This window comes from Castor canadensis, chromosome 3, assembly GCF_047511655.1.
Source record: "Castor canadensis chromosome 3, mCasCan1.hap1v2, whole genome shotgun sequence".
Taxonomy (NCBI): Eukaryota; Metazoa; Chordata; class Mammalia; order Rodentia; family Castoridae; genus Castor; species Castor canadensis.
In genome coordinates this window covers 117,806,257-117,828,539 of record NC_133388.1, presented here as the reverse complement: position 1 = coordinate 117,828,539, position 22,283 = coordinate 117,806,257, and positions in this window count along the sequence as shown.

Here is a 22,283-nt window from a genome sequence, read left to right as displayed (position 1 = left end):
CCATAAACAGACAAAATCGTATATGTTTTCTTTCCCACCTTTTTGGCATATGTATTAATAGGAAAAAATAAGTTTTTTTAATAAACAAATCTGCATTGTCTCCCCTTCACATGGGGATCACATGATATAGCAAGGTGGTCAGCTTGAGTATTAAATTATAGTAACATCCTCATTCCTTTCCTATTTCTAGCATATATCTCTTAGTAAATGTGCTAAGACTGTGTGGGCTGCAATTATATCAAAGTTTTAATGTTAGCGTAAACATTTTATTTTCCATATAGAATTATGGAAGAAAAATTTAACACACTTAAGTGTTACTAATAGATTCTATAAAGATTTAGAAACTCTGGTTGATTTGCTAGGGTAAGAATCTGCAGGATGTTTAGTTGACATTCATGTTCATGTCTTGATATTCCTTTGAGTTGCCTTCCTCACACCCATCACTAACACAGAGACTAGTGAGTGGATTGCTGTTTAACATATGGGTTTATTTATTGATTATTAATCAGCTTCTTATTGATTATTAATAAGAGGTATGTAAGAGCAATATACCTCTTAGTATATTGGACAAGGTCTCTGTCCTCTTGTCCTTCTTCAGTAATTATCTGCTGGAAGTCACCTTCAGAAAAAAGAAAAGAAAAGATTTGGAGTTGAAGCAACAAACTAGAAAGGATGTGAGGCTAAAAGGAAAGAAGATCAACTTTGTACACAGCTGGGTAATTGTATGTTTTTCTATATGATGAGAATTTAGTAATATGTCCTCTAATGGCCTTTCTAAATGTCTCTTTCAATAATTGTTTTAATATTTCTGCCAATGGTGAAGCTTGAGCACATGAGACATGATTCTGCTCATGATTAGTTGTTCTGGGACCCATAGTTGCCTTCCTGTACCCCTTTTATGTTTGGAAGGCTGGTTTTTTCCTCTTTTTATCTCTTTATTCCTTGTGTTGATTTGTGTTATCTGGTTGGATTTTATGTGTCCTTTAAGTCCTTTCCTGGACAAGGTGAAAAATATATCTTAAAATATTTGAGATCACAGTGTCTTGATTGATCACCTGGTGTCTCTGTACTTAAACAGTCTTATTTCTCAAATTTTGAAACTGATTTTGTTTGTGTAGCCACATGTTATTGCTGCTGAGGGTTTTATGGTCTTATAAATGTTCTTACCAAAGTCTCTTGGAGAAACAAAAGCTTCCTTCATTAAGATTATTTTTTCTTAGAAATATACAGTTTTAAAAAAGTAACTTATTTAAAAAAATAATTTCTATAGCTTGAGCTGTTTAGAAAGAATGGTGATCATTCTTTTCTTTGCTTATGTTCTAAGTTTTTAGTTTTTACATGCAAAGCAATTGCCTGCATAATTAAAATGAAATGAACTCTTTGGTCTTGGATACAGTTGATGGGCTAAATGCCTTTTGAATGGTTTCCTTTCCCCCATGAGACTTTTAAAATGTAACATTCAAGTAGCAAGGACATAGGGTGTGTGCAGCGGAGTCAATGGTCCTTAACATTTTATCTACTTATGGGGGAATCCTGCAAGCTCAGTTGAGGAAAACACATTTTGTTGATAAAAAAGTTAATTGAGAAGTAATCTGTCAATCAGGAGAGAACATACAATTTGACATTCATAAGTAATTGAGCTACCTCCTGTACTGCATTTCTGTAAGATGGAAAAGTCAGATACTGCCTTGGACAACTGGAAACACAGCAACCAGAAATAAATCATGAAGATAAATCCCATTTTAATGCCATATTTTAACAAGATTAATGCAAAGAAATCCATGATGAATAATAAATCAAACTTTTAAATAAAGACAGGGCAATTCTTATGCTAAATACTGGAGCCTGGGTCCTTTATTTGGGGAGGAAACTTGTATTAGAAGTAATTTTTTGGAGAAGAGGTGCAAGCCAAAGGTATAGGTAATATATTCAACAAAATAATGGTAGAAATTTCCCAAGTCTCCATAAAGAGATGCCCATTCAGGTACAGGAAGCCTCCAGGAAACCAAGCAGACATGACCTTAGAACCTCTCCATGGTATATAATAGTTAAAACAATGGGTACAGAGAACAAGGAAAGACTATTGAAGGTTGTAAGAGAGAAAAAAAAAATCAAATAACATATAAAAGTAAACCCATCAAAATGAGAGCAGAAGTCTCAACAGAAACCTTAAAACAAGAAGGGCATGGAGTGAGGGATTTTGAGCACTGAGAGAAAACAATTTCAGTCCTAGGATACTCTACACAGCAAAGCTAAAATTCAAAATTGAAGAAGGAATTAAAAACCTTCTATGATAAACAGAAACTAAAGCAATACATGACCACTAAATCACCACTATAGAAGATTCTGATAGGAATCCTACACAGAAGGTGAAAATAAGCATAGCCATAAATGGATGGGAATTATTAAATCTCAGGAGAAGACCAGACAAGTAGGGAGTAACCTAGAATTAGTTGCACACACATAAACCTTACACCTAGAAATAAGGGAGGAAATCTAAAAGTTCCTGAAATTTAAGGAGAATGAAAGCACAACCTATCAGAGCTTATGGGACACAGCAAAGGCAGTCCTAAGGGGAAAGTTTATAGCCATGAATGCATATATTAAAAACACAGAGAGATCTCAAATAATGACCTAATGCTACATCTCAAATTCCTAAAAAAAAAAAAAACAAGAAAAAGCTAACTGCAAAAATTGCAGGAGCAATAATAAAAATAAGGGTCAAAATCAATGAAATAGATAAAAAAAAATCCCATAAAAAGAATCAATGAAGCAAAAAGTTTGTTCTTTGAAAAGATAAATAAGATTGACAGACCCCTGGCAAACCTGACTGAAATGAGAAGGAAAAGACCAAGTTAATAGAATTAAAGGGGAATCACAGTAAAGACCGAGAGAGTCATTAGGAACTACTTGGACAACTTATATTCAAATAAATTAGAAAATCTAGAAGAAATGAACACATTTCTATGACCACCCAAAATTAAACCAAGAGCTTATCAATCACCTAAATAGATCTATAACAAGCAATGAAATTGAAGCAACAATAAAGAGTGATCCCAGATGAATGGATCAAGAAAATGTGGTATCTATATACAATAGAATTTTATGCAGCCATGAAGAAGAATGAAATGTTATCATTCATTGGTAAATGGATGGAATTGGAGAATATCATTCTGAGTGAGGTTAGCCTGGCCCAAAAGACCAAAAGTCGTATGTTCTCCCTCATATGTGGACATTAGATAAAGGGCAAACACAACAAGGGGATTGGACTTTGAGCACATGATAAAAGCGAGAGCACACAAGGGAGATATGAGGATAGGTAAGACACCTAAAAAATTAGCTAGCATTTGTTGCCCTCAACTCAGAGAAACTAAAGCAGATACCTTAAAAGCAACTGAAGCCAATAGGAAAAGGGGACCAGGAACTAGAGAAAAGGTTAGATCAAAAAGAATTAACCTAGAAGGTAACACACATGCACAGGAAATTAATGTGAGTCAACTCCCTGCATAGCTATCCTTATCTCAACTAGCAAAAACCCTTGGTTCTTCCTATTATTGATTATACTCTCTCTTCAACAAAATTAGAGATAAAGGCAAAATAGTTTCTGCCAGGTAGCGAGGGAGTGGGGGAGAAAGGGAGAGGGTGGAGTGGGTGGTAAGGGAGGGGCTGGGGGAGAGAGGAAGGGGTGTGGGGGAGGGTAAGGGAGGGGGTGGGGGAAGGGGGAAGAAATGACCCAAACATTTTATGCACATATGAATAATAAAAAAAAAAGAGTATCCCCAGAAAAGAAAAGTCCAGGACCTGATGGATTCACTGCTGAATTCTACCAGACCTTTAAATACTCCTCAAACATTTCCATGAACTAGAAAGGGAAGGAATACTGCCAAACTCATTCTATGAAGCCAGTATTACACTCATCCCAAAACTGGACAAGGACACAACAAAAAAGAGAATTACAGGCCAATCACTTTAATGAACTTAGATACAAAAATCCTCAAATAAATCCAACAAATGGAACAACATATCAAAAAGGTCATACACGATGATCTAGTCAGTTTCATCCCAGGGGTGAAAATCATTAAATGTAATATAGCATATTAACAGAAGCAATGACAAAAACCACATGATCATCTCAATAGATGCTGAAAGAACCTTCAATAAAATTCAACATCTTTTCATGATAAAAGCTGTGATGAAACTAGGAATAGAAGGACTGTTCCTCAGCATAATAAAGGCTATATATGACAAACCTATAGCCAATATCATACTAAACGGGGAAAAACTGAAACATTTCCTCTAACGTCAGGAATGAGACAATGGTGTCCACTCTCTCCATTCTTATTCAACATGGTCTTGGAATTCCTAGCCCGAGCAATGAGACAGGAAGAAGAAATAAAAGGAATACAAATAGGAAAGGAAGAAAATCAGACTATCCCTATTTGCAGATGACATGATGTTATACATAAAACACCCAAAAACCTCCAACAAAAAATTCTGAGACATCATAAACGGCTTCAGCAAATTAGCAGGATACAAAATCAATTTACAAAAATTTACCAACAATGAAAAGTCTTTAGGAAAACAATCCATTTACAATAGCTTCAAAAAAATTTAAAATACTAGGAATAAACTTAAGGATATGAAAGACCTCTACAAGGAAAACTAACCATTAAGGCAAGAAATCTACAAAGACTACAAAAGATGGAAAGCTCTCCCATACTCATGGATTGGCAGAATCAGTATTTTGAAAATGGCTATATTGCCCAAAGGATTCTACATGTTCAATGAATCCCCGTCAAACTTCTAATGACAGCCATCACAGAGATTGAAAAATCAACCTTAAAGTTCATAAGGAAAAACAAAAGACCACAAATAGCCAAGGCAACACTAAGCAAAAAAGAGCAATGGTGGAGGTATCACAATACCTGATTTCAAACTATACTACAAAACCATAGCAATACAAAAGCATGAAAATGGCACAAAAACAGACCTGAAGACCAATGGATCAGAATAGAAGATCCAGATATGAATCCATGCAGCTATGCCCACTTTATTTTTTGACAAAGGCCCCCAAAAGACAATTTCTTCAACAAAAGTTGCTGGGAAAAATGGGATATCTGCCTGCAGAAAACTGAAATTAGATCTATTTCTTTCAACATGTACAAGTATAACTCAGAGTGAGTTAAAGACCTTAATGGAAGACTTGAAAATTTGAAGCTAGTGTAGGAGAGAGCAGAGAATGTACTGGAATTAATAAGCATAGGCAATGACTTCCTAAATAGAACTCAAATGACTCAGTAACTAAGAGAAAGGAGTGATGAATGGGACTATATGAAATTTAAAAGTTTTTGCACAACAAAAGAAATGATCACCAAATTAGAGAGGCCACCCACAGAATGGGAGAAAAACTTTGCCAGCTATACATTGAAAAGAATTAATAACCAGAATATACAGGGAGCTCAAAAAAACTAAACTCCCTCAAAATCAATGACCCAATGAAGAAATAGGCAAATAAACTGAGCAATTTTTTTTTTCAAAGGAACAAGTCCAAATGTCCAAAAAAAAAAAAAAAAAAAAACCACATGAAGAAATGCTCAGCAATCCTGGCCATAAAGGAAATGCAAATAAAAACCACATTAAGATTCCACCTCACTTCCATTGGAATGTTATCATCAAGAACATTGACAACAACAAATGTTGGTGAGGATGTGTGGAAAAAGGAACCCACATATGCTGTTGGTTGGAATGTAAATTAGTGTAATCACTATGGAAAACAGTATGAAGACTCCTCAAAAAACTAACAATAAAACTGCCATATGTTCCAGTAACACCACTCCTAAGGACATACCAGATGGAATGTAAGTCAGGTTACAATAAAGGCACCTGCACACCATGTTTATTGCAGCATTATTCACAGTAGCTAAATTATGGAAACAATCAAGATGTTTCAATACTTATTAAGAAAATGTGGTATTTTTATGCAATGAAATTTTATTCAGCCATAAAGAAGAGTGAAATTTTGTTGTTTGAAGGTAAATGCATGGAACTGAGGAACATCATCTTAATGAAGTTAGCCAGGCTGAGAAAGCTAAAGGCTGCATGTTTTCTCTCATATGTGGAATATAGACCTAATATGAACACAAGCAGTATTTTGAAAAATGAGAGAGGGAGGGTAAAAGAAGGAAGTTCAGAGGTGAGTGCAATTGATGTGCTTCCTATACAAGAATGAATATAGAATCTTTTTTAACCTGCTGAAATCACCATAAGATGGGGACTAAGGTAGAAAGGAGAAAATTAGAGGAGATGAATGAATTCGGGTTAAAATACATATATACATGGAAATGTCACAAGGAAACTCCCTGTATAGATATCTTAAACAAACAAAAATGCCATTTTTTCTTTTACAACATAAGAGAACAGGAGGACAGAACAAGTCTTGTCTGGGGGTTGGTACCAGTGGGAAGAGCAAGATGTGGGGAAAGGGTGTAGGAGAGTGAATATAGTGCAAATACTGTGTACACATGTATGGAAATGGAAAAATGAGACCTGTTGAAACTATTCCAGGAATAGGGGGATAAAGGAGAATGATGGAGTGAGTGAACTAAACTATGATATTTCCCATGACCTGCGTGGTTAGCTGCATGAACCTGACTAAGAGTGGCAGGGAATGAGAAATAAGACACACACAGACATACAGACATAAAACAGAAATGCTGGGGATGGGAGGGCCACACGTTCCTGGTGGGCAATGCAAGCACCTACCTGAGCCGGAGTGTTTATTTTATAGGTCAGTTCAAGGGAAAGACTGAGGTAAAAATCAAGCTTTAACAATTCTTAGATCTAAGGTAAAAGGAATGAGGTCTGGTGGGCTAATTTTCCTAAGGCTATAGAAGCTTAATGACAACACATCTGTTCTAGAAATTGTCAAGACACACAGGACACCTTATCTATAGGTACTGATTAATCTGGCATCAGGGAGTCTCCAAACAGTTCTGGTACTTTATGTAGTCTTGCATCAAGGGCCTGGTATGCTGACACAGCAGGTTGTTTTCTTCAAGGAGATGTGAGAACGAAGGTCAAGATGCCAGGTGCTGGGAAAAAGATGATAGAAGAACTCTGAAAGCTCTTACTATGGAAAGGCCGTGCAAGGTCCATTATTTCCCAGTCCAGGGTTCATGCCTGGTCTCCAACATGATACATTTGGTTTATTGTAAGAACTTTTGTAAATACCACAATGTACTCCCAGCACATCAATAAAAAATTAAATAATTAAAATAAGATTGTCTTTAGAAGGTTATGTGGTATACAATTTTACATGTTTGAATTGAGAATTAATCCCATTTAACCAATTTAGATGCATCTAGAGATACATTATTCTTAAAGCATATGAGTACCATATTTGTAGTTGTTGGCATTGAGCATTTAGTGTCAGACCCCTTACTACTGTACTGGTTCATGGGAAAATAAATTATGACTACAGCCCTTCCCTGTTGGGTACCAGTTTCAAGAATCTACTGTGCCTGGAATACAAGATTATAGTCATTCATTTGTATCTACTGCTATCAGCTGACCCATTTATAAATATCGCAGACAGACTTTATCTCTATAAACTTAACATTAGCTACTGAGACCATATGCCTGTGGACATAGTATATGTTATTTCTTCTATTTGGCAAGTTGTTGAGCAGGAAGACCTCTAGAGCATTCCAAACTCTTTATATGACCTGGGCCAAATTGTTTCACCTCTCACAAGCTCATTTTCTTCCTCTGTAAAATGAGGTAGTTGAAATAAATTATTTTTAAAATGCCTTTCTACTTCAAAATTTAATCTCAGAAGGTAATTTAGCAAAATAGAGGTTACTCACTAGTAGCATGTATATGTGTGTACACAAATATGTATTGTAAAAACTATGTATGTATTTCTACCCATCTTTTTAAATACATAAGTTACTCTCACTCCACAAAGGAAGTAATTTTTCTTGGGCTACAAACACGGCTCAAGTAGTAGAGCACCTGGCTAACAAGTGTAAGGCCCTGAGTTCAAATCCCAAGGTGGCAAAAAAAGAAGTAATTTTCCTAGTGGGGAGGCAAAGGTTTATTAGTGGGAGAATATGCAAGGATACTGATTTCACATTATTTTTTTCTCCACCAATTTTCTTTCTTTTCTCTGTAGTTAAAGGCAGTGGACTCTGTTCTTCATTGCCTGATAGAAGTTACTTGGTGTGGTAGACATACAAAATAACCTGCAAGCCCCTCCTTTTTTATTTTTCAAAACCTCAATTCTAGTTGTGGAGTGTTCCAGAGTACATAAATAAAGTTGCCAAGGGTTCCCTGGTATAGTGGCTTGGATAAAAACATGAAGGAGGGTGGGTTTTTCCCGACTTGAGAGATTCTTTTTAGCTACGATGGGGTGGAAAGAGAAGCTGCGAGCTCTGGTCTGTGTGTCCTGGATCCAAAGGGCTTAGGCCAGGTGTCCATGGAGATCTGGTGATGTGGCATGTCAGCAGGTCCACCAACAGATAGGCTGACAGAGGTTCCTGGGCTCCAAGGCTCAGCTGTAGAGATTGTCCTGATCTGAAGTGGCAATAAACAGGACAGGAGGTGTTCCGGTCATGACTTATGTGGATGGATAACTTGAGGGGACTCTGCAGCAGTTGGCACCCCAAGGTCTCTGGAAATTTGAAATGAGCCTACGGAATGATGGGTGAAACAGCTGAGGTTATGTTCCTCTGCATATTTGGAGGGCTCAAAATAGAAACTAAGTACATTTAGTGGAAAGTAAGTTTGTATTGTATTTCTTATAAACTTTAGTCTGTAAGCTACGGTTTATACTCATTAGGTTGTCAAATTGTATTATGTTCAAGGTTATTTTCTCTGTTCTTATTACCAGAATAAATGATGCAGGCAATCGGGGACTTGGTAGGTCTGTCTGTGTGTTGCTCTTTCCTCTTGTACAGAGTACAGGCTTAATCAATGATGTGGTAGATGAATGAATGACTGTGTAAGGTGGTGGCTTAGACTTTTCTATGCAGTAGAAGAAATGGCAAATGTCCAGTTATATTTTAAGAATTAGTGTATCATTTATATGTTCCTCTGTGTGTGCATGTACCAGAATAGTAATAACATTATTTGATATAATTTATTCAATGACAAACACTTTGAAAATTGTGAAGTGTTCTACATGAGTGAGATGCCTCTAACACATGAATGCTACCAAGATAGATCCTCTGATGAATTCCAAGGTATATGAATGATGTATCCTGCAGGGACTTTGCCTGCATCTGGAAAAACTTGAGCTCTAGGGGAAGTGGATGCGCCTTTGGAAACACTGTGACAATTGTACTAAGATGGAGTATTTTGATGTGTCTGAAAAATAGGTTGTGATGGGGGAAGGGGGTAATTGGTCCAGAAAATCCCAAATGGGTCTAGGACGAATCTATTAGTTCTGTCCAAAGTCAAGCTGAGCTAAACATCCTAAGACATGACCCAGGTTCTGGAAGATGTCAGCAGATATGAAAATAAAGCGTGCTTCTTTCACTCACTGTTCTCCCATGGTGACACATGTTCTTGTCATCATTTCACAGACTCTGGTTGAAGCTGAGACTTCCAGAGGTCTCACCAGATACCATCTTTCAGGATCCAAGATGCTTGCTGGCTGCATTTTAAAACCTTGAGTTGATGGAACCTGACATGTTATGTCATTGGGGTAGAGAGGAGATTGCCTTGTGGGAATGGGCAAAGGAGATGAGATTGGAAGAAAAGTTGTCATATTAATACAACTTGAGGTTAGGCCAATTTTTCTGTCTCCATATTGCCTTTGTGGTTATAGTGCAGCATTATGAGTTTGTTTATAGCAGTTTTCCAAACCTATGTGTTAAACCCACTCTCATGATTTTCAATAGAAATAAGCACCACGTGTACTATTATTAGAAGGCAGTTTTTAAATGGACCCATCTTACTTTAAGTGAAATAAGCCAGCACAGGAAGACAAATGTCACATGATCCCACTCATTTGTGGAATCTAAAATTGCTGAGCTTGTAGAAATGCAGAGTGGAGTAGTGGCTACAAGATACTGGAGGGAAAGGGAGAAGAGAAAGATGGCAAAGTGCAGATGGGGAGGGAAGGGACAATGAGTGCAATGTTCCAGTTAGATAGGAGGAATAAGTTCTGGTGCTCTATTACACAGTAGAGTGATCATAACTAATAGTAACACAGTCTATGTTTCAAATAGCTAGAAGAGAGGATTTTGAATGTATGATAAAGGTTTATGCTATGTTATGAAAAGAAATGCTAAAGGATTAATGGATGTGGTTTAATGGATATGCTAATCACCCTCCTTTGATCATCAGACAATGTACTGAAACATTGTACTATATCTCATAAATATGCCTAAATATGTGTCAATTAAATTAAATTAAAGGCACCCAAGTAATTTTTAGTGTTTTGTCATTGAAAATTAAAATACGTACATAAAAGTAGGAAAAGAAGATCAGGAACCCTTATGTTTCCAAAAACAAGCTTTAACAATCAGTAATTTGTGGTTAATCCTGTTTCTTCTATAACCCTTTCCTCTGCATCCTTTTGAAGCAAATCCTAGACATCATTTCATCAATAAATAGCTAAAGATGTCTCTCCAAAAGAAAGATATCTTTAAAAATTCATAAATATGATTAATAGCATTGTCACACTAAAAATTAATAACAATCTCATAGTAGCCTATCATGCAAAATACTTGTCCAGTGTTCAACTAAATAGTCTCATAAATAGTCCCTACAGATTCTTGAAATCCAGATACAAAAGTGTTTATACATAGCAATTGGCCGATTTGTTTTACAATTTTTATTCTATATATTCACACTTTTCTCCCTCACAATTTATTTTTTTCCACTAAACTATGGATTTGTCCTGCAGCAATGCCTTCAGCCTGAATTTCACGGATTGTATCCACAATAAAGATACCTGAGAGTACTTATAATTACTCTGATTTCCCCCAGAATCTCTTGTAGACAGATTATGCAGTTTCCCTGGTCATCCCTTTTATTGCAACACTCATTGACAATCACTACCTGCCTTCCTTATTTCATTTAAAGGTACAGAATCATGATTATTTTGAGTTCTGCCACCCTCGATTAATAGCCAGTGTAATCCTATGAAGAAAAGCTATATTTGATAAATTATTTAACTATCCTGAGGCAAAATTATACAGCGAAGGCAAGATAAATCCTCTCTTCTTCACCAGTTTTTAAAAATTAGGTGCTTCCCCCCCCCAATACCCAGCAGAAACTATTTTGCCCTTATTTCTAATTTTGTTGTAGAGAGAGTATAAGCAATAATAGGAAGGAACAAGGGTTTTTGCTGGTTGAGATAAGGATAGCTATACAGGGCATTGACACACATTGATTTCCTGTGCGTGGGTGTTACCTTCTAGGTTAATTCTTTTTGGTAAGGGAGGGGGTGGGGGCAGGGGGGAGAAATGAACCAAGCCTTGTATGCACATATGAATAATAAAAGAAAAAAAATTTGTATAATGCAAGAGATCAAAAAAAATAAAAATAAAAATTAGTTGCTTCCATAGCATCTACTAAAGATGATAATGAATTTTTATTAGTATCATTATCTATTCACAGGTTTAAAATTTTTGATGCGTTTCAATCCATTCCAATAATCATGATCGAATTGCCCTAATGTGGGCCAGTTAGAGCCACGTCTTGGTCTTTCTGACATGACTCCAGCAGTCCTCGACAACTTTCTTACCTCCTTGTTCTTTCACTTCTGCATTGGAACTCAGAAAAGTAGTCCTAAACATGGTATTGTGTGCTTTTTAAATGAGGTAATGAATATGGAGCCCAGCAGTCAGTAATAGACAACTTTAAGAAAATATACAGTACGTAAATAACTATATAGTCCATTCAAGAAGCATGAATATGTATGAAAATATCTGCCACAGTCTTGTGGTGATAAATTTGAAAAATCAGTATGTGTGCCAAGTTAAGATTCATAGTAATTATAAATGCACTTGAAGTCCATAATTAAACAACCCAGGAGAAATTAAGCGTCATGAAGCTCACCCTGAATGATTAAGTTTCAAACTATCCAAAATTTAATTTGGTGCTTCTGTAATAGTCTGACTTCGTGGAAGCTTTAATTTGCTAAAGCTCAGAGTAATTTGTAAATGTCCTCTTTAGAAACAGACCTCTGTAACATTCTTAATTAAGTTCATTATGTGATGTATTTGAGAGGAAAAACACAATCCTTTTTCACATAATTAGCTGCTCCTTATTAAATGTATAATGAACTCTAGAAACGAATGTAGATACCTAAGTGTATAAAAATGGCATATTTCCTATACTAGAGAGGCTCAATGTTATGGTAATATAGTCAATACATATAAGCAATTTTTTAATCATTCAAAGAAAAATAACTTTTCTAAGGCAGGCAGTATACAATGAATTTTATGAATTTTAGAGTCCCAGAATTAGGGGTTCTGATTTATGTAATCTAACAGGGCAGTTGACTTCAAAACTAGTTTAGTCACTGAAAGAATAACTGTTTTGTGAGAAGAAGCATAACCCAGTGGACTTATTTACAAAAGCACGTTTTAATTAATTGTATTTATACATTTGCTGAAATAAATTTCTTTTGTCTATTAATACATTTCTTTCTCAGTGTGTTAGATTCAAAGCCTGGAAGAAAGGTATAATATTACAGAGCTTTAAATTCTAAGGAACTATAATCATAAATTATCTTACTAAATACAACAGCTTGATATTCATGTAAATCTGTCTTTATTCCCTCATTCCTCCACTTACTCGTTTGTAACCACTATAGAGTCTACAATATAGCAGGCCTTCCTTTGTCAGGCCTGGGGGAACCAAACTCTAGTAGGTATTTCTTCCCACTTACTTCAGCCTGTACATAGGTTATGTGAGCCATTAAATAGTACATGAGATAAGTTCTCTTAAAAAGTTCAGTGTTGACACGAAAAAGGGAATAATTTGCTTAAATGTGGTATGGTGGCTTATGGTAGCTTTCTGTTATTGTAATGAAATATCTGAGATAAATCAACTTAAGAAGAAGAAAGGTTTATTTTGGCTCACAGTTTTAGTGATTTCAGTCCATGGTCAGTTGGCCCTTTGCTTTTGGGCTTGTGGCAAGGTTGTACATTATAGTAAGAAGGATGTGGTTGAAAAAGCTGCTCACCTCATGGTGGCCAGAGAGCAAAGAGAAAAGAAAGAGGAAGAGTCAGGGTCCCATTATTCCCTTCAAGGACATGCTCCCAATGTTCTAATGTCCTTCCACTGGGTCCCCCTTTCAAAGGTTCCACCACTTCCCAATAGCACCATGGATGAGAACTAAGCTCTGAACACTTGGGCCTTTGGGGGATATTGAACACCCAAACTATAGATGGATAGAGGCAGGGAGAGAAGGACAACCTCAGAAGAGTCACTGTGTGTTCTTTGCTTGTTACTAATCATGAAGCCACCAGCATGAGAGCAAGTTCAGGCAACTAAGTGAAGTTTGGTGTGTCCACAGTGTCTTTTTCTGGGGTGAGAAGTTAGTGAAAAAGAGAGGGAGAGGAAGGTGATGTATGAATTTGGTGAAATTGGCAGGAAACATATTGTTATGAAAGGGATTGGATTTTTATCCTTAGGACAAAAGACAGCCATCTACAGGATGACATGATTATAGCTGGTAGAGTGACTTTCATGTTAGAGTGCCTGCCTAGCAAGCATGAAGACTTGAGTTCAAACACCAGTACCACCACCAACAAAGACCCAGAAAGAATGACATGGTCAGATTTCCAGTTCAGCAGATGGCTGTGGCATCTGGAGGTGGCAAACTGAGGGATGACTAGAGCCCCACATGACAGCCTGAGAATCACATTCCTATGTAAACTAAGTGACAGTTACATCACTCTGCTTAATTCTGCCTAGGATCAGACATTGGTGACATGACTCTTCTTCTAGGTCTTCTCCTTTCCATTTTTTTAGGACAATGCCCCATCAATCATCTTGGAACAGTATTTCAAACTCAGTATCACTACGTTCTACCCACTATTAAAAATTATGAAATAGTTTAAGTGTAGAAATGTGTAGAAAACAGTACACCCATGTGCCCATCTCGCATGCTTAACTTTAGCTGTGTTTGATTCTAATTTTTTAGAATGAGAATTTTACATACATGTCTAAGGCATCTTTTTCATCTCCTTTCCTCTCCCTCTTGAAGTAGCCTCTGTCTTGTAGTTGATATATATTCTTTGTGTACACATAAAAGTATCCCTGCCATTCTATTAACATTTGCTAAGGTCACCTGCCAGTTCCAATGAACAGTTTCTTTTAATTCTTATTTGAATCTCTTTGTAATTGAATGCTCTTGGTTTTATTGACATTGATATCTCCAGATTGTCCTTCTAATTGAAAACATTCTTTTCTTTCCTGCTAGTCTCTTAAATATTAGATTGCTTACTGAACCACAACATTACTTTTGATCAGGACCCTGGACAGTAACATGACAAGCTAACCCCTCTTCTCTAAATTACTTGCCAATGACACTCCAATCCATTTCTTTATCTTGTTCTAGAACTCTCCTGCACCCCATCACTCTTTTCTTTTTTATGACCACACATTACTTTAACTTAACTTCCCTTCCTATGAAAACCTTCTATGCTCGCACATATGAGTGACGTTAACATGCTTGTTGAGAAGCAGGAGAATTAAAACAATCTGTACACTTTCGACTTATGTAAAAATTCTTCTCCCTGAGTTCAAACCCTAGTACCACCAAGACAGTTTTCAGTTCTCCTTTGATTATTAACTTGATACAGTGGTTGCAAAGAGAATGATGGGAAGGCAGGGTCATGATAACATAACATAGATGAAATAAGCCAACATACTTAAAGCTCAGAGCATAGTGTCTGTCATGTATCAAATGGTGATGGATATTAAATGGTGTTCTCCATGGTTCCACCCTTGACTCAAGGTTTTTGCATTTCCACAGAATCTTGGGACAATTCCAGCTATTATAGTTTGGAATTTCTTCTCACAAGCTAATGATTTTGACTCATTCTACTTCTCCAGGATTTAGACTTGTATACCTTGCCTGCTGGGCATCTCTTCCTGCCCATGAAAGACAATCATCAAGCCTAACTGTCCACACCTCATCTAAATGACCGCTCTGCTTTCATTCTCTCATTTGAGTAGTTTCATCCTCTCTCTAGTAAGCCAGTTTAACAATATGGAGACATATTTGATTTTTTTTCTCTTAACATTAAACAATGGTTGAGCACTGCCAATTTCATATCTTCAATACATAACAAAAGATTTTACTTTTCTCAAATTACAAGGCTTCTTATTTTGTCTCTAATCAGAGTGCCTAACCCAAAGTAAAAATATTAGCTTGTCACTATTTAACCTAAAATTCTTTGGCATAAAGTCTTCTTTCTCAAGCATTTTATACAAGGCTTTGCATAATTTGCTGCACCATGTTTGCCATTCAGTGTTGGACATTTATAACTCCATAAATGCAGGTTACAATCTGAATTCAGGAAATTTGCCATGCTGATTTTCTTCTCCATATTTCTGTCTGTATCCTTTTTTCCCAAAAGGATTCCCGGCTCCCTATCACTAACTCTTAGGATAATAATCTCTCCAGTCCCAGTTCCATAAACCTTTCTTGGACATTCTCAGTGACCATATTGCAGGTGGTGGCAGGATGGGTATTGCAAAGAAACACTTTAGGGGCCACTGTAGGCTGGGTGACTGGAGAGACTCTCTCTGAGAAGTGAATATCTGAATTGAGATATGAAAGAAGCATAATCAGGAAAATAATGTCCCAGGCAGAAGAAAATCAAGTGAATAAACAAAAGCCCTAAAGTGAGAATATTTGCTCTACTGAAGAACACAAAGAAGGACAGTATTTCTGCAAAAGAGTGGGCAAAGAGGAGAAAGATGGGAGATAAGCTTTGAGGACAAGAGTATATACTCCCTTCTGAGGCAAACAAAGGAGACTGAATTTCATTCTGGGTGAATGGGGGTCCTGATCTGAAGTTTTAAAAGACAGTCCTACTGAGGTATAATTGTATACAAAAACTGCACATATTTAAATAATGCAATTTGATAGACTTGAACATGGTATAAGACATTGTCCACAGTTAGGAGAGTGGGCATATCTATCAGCCCTTGGTAATCCCTTCCTCACTCTCTTCCTGCCTCTCCCTCTCTTGCCTGTTCCTGTTCTCAGGCAGCCACTAGTACTTTTTGTCATTTTAGTTTACAATATCTAGAATTTTTGTATAGGTGGAAACACAGCAAATGTACTCTTTTTGTGTGTGTGACTTATGACAGAAAAACTGTTTAGAGATTCATCCATTTTGTGTGTATGTCAGTAAATTCCTCGCACTGTTGAGTGGTATTCTGTGTTATGAATATAAAGCAGCCTACTTTCCACCTGCTGATGGATGCCTCTGTTTTTTCCAGTATTTGCCTTTTACAGATTAGGTCTCATTTGCATGGTCATACACTTGTATTTCTCTTGGATTGTATTTAGAGGTAGAATTAATAGATCATATGATAGATATACATTGAATGTTTTAAGAAACTGCTAAACTGTTCTCCAAAGCAGCTGTATTAGCTTTACATTTCTATCAGTAGTGATGAGTTTTTCTACAGACTCATGAACCCTTGATGTGACCAGTTTTTTAAACAGGTATGTATTGATATCTCATTGTGATATTATTTGCATTTTCTTAAAAGCTAATTGCATTGAGCATCTTTCTATGAATTTCTTTGTCCTGTGTGTCTTATGTGGTGAGATTAACTGACCTATTCAAATTCTCTGTCCATTTACATTATTTTCTTATTATTGTGTTTTGAGAGTCCACTATATCTTCTGAACAAGTCCTTTACCAGCAAAGATATGAAAATATTGTTCCCAGTTACTGAATTATTGCTTCATCATTTTAAAAGTATTTTTGAAATAGTAGATTTTTAAAAAATTCTGTGACATCTGACTTATCAATGTGTTTTTTACAGATGGTGCTTTTGGTGTCAAATAGAAAAACATCTTTGTTTAATCCAAGGTCACATGATTTTCATCTATGTTTTCTTCTATATATTTTTTAGTTTGAAGGTTTGTATTTAGATCTATGATTGATTTTGAGTTAATTTTTGTATATAGTGGTTGGTATGTATTAAAGATCTTTTTTCCCCTCTTTTTTCATATAGATATTCAACTATTCCAGAACGATTTTCTTCACAAAATTGCCTTGACTTTTGTCAAAATTCAGCTGTTCATATAGGTGTTGACCTATTTCTCACTCTATTCTCTTCCATTGATCAATTTGCTGATCTTAATGCTGGTACCACGTGTTACAGAAACTGAAACTTTGTAGCAAGTTGAATTATTTTTTTGTCCTTTTTGTGTTAGTTGTTCTAGGTCCTTGGAGTTTCTTTGTAAATTTTAGCAATAGTTTGTCAATTTCTGTACAAGAGCTTGCTGATACTGACTGTGATCACAATGAATCTACAGATCAGTTTGGGGAGAATTGACATTTTAATAATTTTGTGTCTTCTTGGACCATAAACCTCATATAACTTTCCATCCATTTGTGACTTCTTTAATTTTTCTTTGTGATATGTTATAGTTTTCCATGTAAGTGTATTCATTTTCTATGCTGCATATAAAATGAGCATAAATTTATCAGCTTGCAACAACAATTTATTATTTGAGAATAGGAATCTGGGCCCAGCTTAGCTAGGGAGTCTGCTTAGGGTTTTCCAAGGCTGCAGTTGAGGTGTATGTCTGGGTTTTGTCCCCCTGAGGCACATGGCCTTCTTCGAAACTTAGTTGGTTGTTTCCAGTATTTATCGAAACTATGGAATACATGGTAGCTTGCTTCTCAAGGCCAGAGGTGGGGAATGATGAGGGAGAAAGAGAGAGAAGGGAGGAAGTCTCTGTTGTTGCTTCTAGACCATTTTTTAAACCATTCACCTGATTAGGCCAGGCCTACCTAGTATAATCTCTCACATGATTAATTTAGTCAACTGATTAGTACCTTCAAATCTGTCTGCAGAATCTCTTTACTTTTGCCTTGTTAGAAGCCAGTTAAGTATCTCATCCACACTCAAGTGGAGGTTACTATAGAAGGGCATGGATCATCAGGGTCATTTTAGAACTGAGTCTGCAGCAACAGGTCTTTCACATCATTTGTCGTCATCTTTATTCTAAAGCTGTTCATATTTTTGGATGATATAGCAAATAGGATTTAATAATTAATTTCTTAGCTGGGGATGTAGCTCAGTGGCATAGAGTATTTGTTTAGCATGCATGAAACCCTGGGTTTGATCCCTGGCACAAAATACAGTAATTTTTAATTGTCAGTTGTTACTATATAGAAACAACTGATTTTTGTATATTGCTCTTGTGTTCTGTAACCTCATTAAACTTATTTGTCTCGGCCCCAATAATTTCAAATATAGAATAATGATAGCACTGAGTTATTAGAATAACTTTGGGAATTTAATCTATCAGAGCATGACACATGACACATACTAAATGTTAGCTGTCATGTGATGGTTATGATGATCCACTCCACTTTTGTTAGATTGTGATCTACTTGAAGGGAGGAACTTTAATCCATTCTGAGACAGTACCTATCATCCCATTTCCAACTGCTCAACAAACATTTAGTATTTGCTGACTAAATGCTAGTGCCAATGAGGAGGAAGATATTGAACAGAAGAAATTCGGAAACAGAACAAATGAAAGAGAATGTTTGGGGCCAGGAATGATGCTCAGTGATAGAGCATGCACAAGCCCTGGGTTTGACCTCAACTCAACCAAATAATAATGTTGAAGAGAGGGAGGAGGCGAGCCTGCCTCTCAGGTTTCCAGCTTGAGTGGCTGGTGGATGTCAGCCCAGTGCACCTTCAAGGAGGGAAATTAAAGTCTTGGTGGAAAGAATAAAGCATTTAATTAGAACTTACAAGTTGAAGGAGACAATAGTGTACCTAAGTGCTGATGTCACCAAACTTTTGGCAATATTCAGATGCACATATGCATATATATATATATATATATATATATATATATATTTTAAATTGAGATCTAAGGGTTCACTTTTGAGAATTTTGATGCAAGCTGTGTTTGGAAAGATAAGTTAACTGAATTATCCTAGAAGGTTGTTGCCAAATAATTTTATGGATAAATTAAAAATAAATAATATAGGGATCAAAAGTGATTTATAATTGAGCAAGGCTCTTATCATTGAAGTTATTTTTTCAGGCAAATATTTAGTCATCTATTTAAGATGACAGGTAATTACAACCTGTTCCCTCTGGAAAGGCAGGGAGTGATAGGATATCCCAGAGGTTTGTATGTTTTTTGTTTTTGAAATAGTAATCATTGTGTTCTTTTAGTGACAAGAAACCAGAAATACAGTCTTAAAATGTCATACCTTGTACATTTCAGATAAATGTTTCTGTTGTACACAACAAAATCAAGAGCAGGACAGGCACTGTATGGCCTTGGAGATAGATCTGGCTGTCTGAGAAATGGAGACCCTGGAGACCAGCCTCCGGAATATTGGCCAAAACTCTGCATGGCCTGGAGAGTCTGAGAGGATGAGGGGGCAGGCGTTGTTCCAGCCAGGTCTCCCATGATAGCTGATTGAAATGTGACCATTAAATTTTTTAAAAATCTTAAAATTGCCTTTGTAAATGACATCTCTGTAAATGACATTCTGGACAGATGACAGAGGTCTCCCTCACAAAAGTATTGTGGGTTGTCTGGGCCATGGGAACATCTGGCAGAAGGAACACAAATGGTGATGATTATGGGTGCTGTGATCATGCAGAAGAAGCTGGAAAGTACTTTGATCCAGATTATTTTTAGGAGTGCTACAAATGTCCTTGTTGTTATAAATGAGCTAAGAATGCAAGATGCTCACTGCATTCTGCCTGGGCTGCATCAGGCCAGGCCTCCATATATCTTCAGTTATTACTAGTAATGAATGACTCAGAGAACAGCTGCACTGGGGAAGTGGTGGGGGAGAGGTGGGGTGAGAGAGGGAGAGAGAGAGAGAGAGAGAGAGAGAGAGAGAGAGAGAGAGAAGAAATGATACATGATTTTAAAATAGGCAAATGATTATAATCTAAAAAGGGCCCATTATAGTTATATGAGTTTTTCCTTCCAAATCCCAGTTTTGCTTGTAAAAAGAAATGTCTAATAATAAGTGCCTTTTCATTGATTTGACAAGGGTACTCTAGCAATATAAGCCTGGCAGAACTGGGCCTGTCATCTCTTTCTGTTTCTGTCTCTGTTATCCCTGACATTACAGGTCAAGTTGAAAGCAGAGCAATCATTGTGGTTATGTCGCCCATGCTTATGAAGAATCAGTCTGCAATGAAGCCTTTAGCTTCATTTTATTCTTGCAAATGTTCCTTTAAAGATAAATGACCTTGTCTTTAAAAGAAAACCGGAATGATACTCTTGAATTGTATTAGCCTTGAAGTGTCTTTGGATGTGCTGTTCTATCAGTCACCCTAACAGTGAGCTTTGAGCCTAGTCCCAGGTCCAGAAGAATGCCCGGGGCAGCCAGGATCCAAGTGCTCAGACTCATGGGGGCTCTGACGTCTTCAATGTGTGGTACCTGTGGCTGGCCTGGGACTGATTTTCAACTGGGAAAAGTGGAGGAGAATGAACCTGAGAGAACCATGCAAGAGGCTTATTTGAACCAGATCTGAAGATAGAAAATTTGCTTTGGCCATGAATTATGGGCCTGAACTCAGTCCTTTGGTAACCAGATGCCTGTGTTCCTAGGAAACATTACTTTCTGGCAATGCCTCTAATCTGTAGAAGGCACAGAACCATCATGAGGGTCATGCAAGAAAAGAAAATGCAGGCAAATTGAAGGTGATGTGAGAATCTGTGCATAAAACTGTGAAAAATCTTCTAAATTTAAAATTTGGTTGTAACTAAACAATGGAAATATGGGCAAAAGCATTACTTACTATATTTTAAAGATATTGCTCAAATTGCCTTTAATGAATGCTTGCTGTATTTATAATATAGAATAACAAATATCTTTAAAAGATTATTCCTAATCTGAGCTATTTTTGGTGAGATCAGAGCACATATAACAGATGCTTCGACTTAAACTTGTTCATATATGAACTATGTAAACATGCTAACCACTCTTACTGACCAAGGTCTTCAAGCGGATATCCTTGCACAAAAATAATTTGCTGGAAAGTTGACCTAAAAGTACACAAATTTTCACAAACAATTTATACTTAGGAACATTGTATAAAATGTTTCTTTCAATGTGCTATACATAGATAGTCATGTATTTATTTTCATCATGTTAGCAATCTTAGACTACTAGGAAGGGGCATTTAACCTGTGTTCCATGAAGTTAAGGTGAGAGATGTTTTAAATTTATGTTGAAACATAATTTAATGATAATTAATCATGTGATTTTGGTTGGGATATGCTCTTGCTGTTTCTCTCTCTCTCAATCACTTCCCTCTTTCCCTCTCTCTCTCTCCCTCTTTCTTTCTTTCCTTCTCACTCTCCCCTTACACAGACACACACACACACACACACACAATGTTATTTTCCATTATTGACAATACAGTCTGATGTCAGGGTTTGGTTTTGGACAATATATTGAGGATGTGTTGTTTTGGTATTCTGTCTTACATGTTTTGTTTCATACATTTGAAAACCTGACCAAACAGCTCAGATTCCAATGAATCCTGCCTCTCTTTTAGCTCTCTGCATGGTCCTTTCCTCATTTTGGGCCCAGCTGTGGGGTATGGTGTCTCTTGCTGGTCTTACCTTACTTTAAGTTTTCCAGTTCCCTCAGCCTGCCTTGTGGCAGGATGGATCTTTTCTCTTGTGTTAAAGCTTTGGTTGAGATGTGAGGAGGGTGGGAGTAGAAGGGGGTCCAAAGTTGCTAAATGGTATTTAAGATTTATTTTAACCATCCAGAATAAGGCACACAGACACAGAGATGATAGTCATGAAAGGAGAATCTGTCATTTTACTCATAGTCCCCTAGACATAGCAGGCACAGTTTGCCATGTGGGGATACATACCAAAGCACAGAGGCAAGGGGAGCAGGAGAAGTCCTGCAGGTAGGAGACTTCACAAATGGTGTTCTAGGAAGGAATGAGTGAAACAAGGTAATTTGGTAAATAAGAGGGGTGGGTGAGCTTAATGCAGCCTGGAATAGGGACACTAAAGCACGAGGGCCAGAAGTCAGTAGCTAAGAATAAGCACT